Genomic DNA, 1261 nt, shown 5'->3' on the forward strand with positions numbered 1-1261 from the left:
AAAAAATTTGGCAAAATTCCCCGATTGTTTTCAATTTCCCTGACAAATTCCCTGATTTCCAGTTTTGTGGCAACTCTGGTTTGAAAAGTGGAAATCAAAGCAGGAAAAACTAGCAAAGCGACCCTCCTTTGCGACCACGGAAGTGTGGGATAGGAATTATACATCCGTGCTAACCTCCGACCCGTGATTATTCCAATCGCGTAACCCCGCACGCGCGCGCGCGCGCCTTCGATTTTCCCATTAACGTTCCACTTAGCCTTTCTTCCGGTGATAACGAGGCAGGTCGCAGCCTCGGCTTTCGTCAGGTTCTATCACTTATCTTCAGCGACAGCGCCGTTTTTCTATTTATGTTTATACAGAGAGCGGACTCCATCAAGAAATGATTATGAGAGACTGTTGCAAGTACTTGGATCATAATGAGAGTCGATTGCTGTCTCGCGACATCTCGATTCCCACGTTTCGACTAAAGATCCGAGATCTGCAGATGCGATTTCCTAGAATCGATTTCTCCGTGGGATGTGACAAACGTAAGTCGGAACAGGATTTTGCTCGAAAGGAATTAATGCGAATTATAAATAATAAAATAAAAGGAACATGAGTTTTAAAGGTATATCAGTTCTTACATTAGATCAACCAAGAAATTAAATATGAATTTATTTTTACAATCAGCTTTGCGCAGAAGTCAGTTTACGGAAAACATGTTTATCCACAAATCCACGCGTGTAATAAATGCCTTCATATAATATGTAATTTAGTTTTGCATGTAAAAATAATACACTCTCTCTCTCTCTCTCTCTCTCTCTCTCTCTCTCTGTCTCTTTCTCTCTATATACACAAAAATGGATTTACATTTAAATGTGTAGTATAATATATCGTTACATGGAAAATTAAATTAATGTACACACATAGGTATATGAAGGTATTAATTACATACTCGAGCATTTACACTGCAAATCCAAATGTATTATAACTTAATAGATGCCTTCATATGTGTATGATATGTGTGATCTAGTTTTCTGTGTAAAAATTATAATACATATATTATTATTATACACATTTAAATGTATAGCATGGTGTTATTTGTATACATAAAACTAACACACGCACGCGCGCGCGCGCACACACACACACACACACACACACACACACACACACACACGCATGAAAATTAATTATACATTTGGATTTTCAGTGTAGAGTCTCCGAGGAAAGTCCCGCGGGCTTTTCATACATGATAGACCTATTGTGGCGTCCAGGCTAT

This window comes from Trachymyrmex septentrionalis, unplaced genomic scaffold, assembly GCF_001594115.1.
Source record: "Trachymyrmex septentrionalis isolate Tsep2-gDNA-1 unplaced genomic scaffold, Tsep1.0 scaffold31, whole genome shotgun sequence".
Lineage (NCBI taxonomy): Eukaryota > Metazoa > Arthropoda > Insecta > Hymenoptera > Formicidae > Trachymyrmex > Trachymyrmex septentrionalis.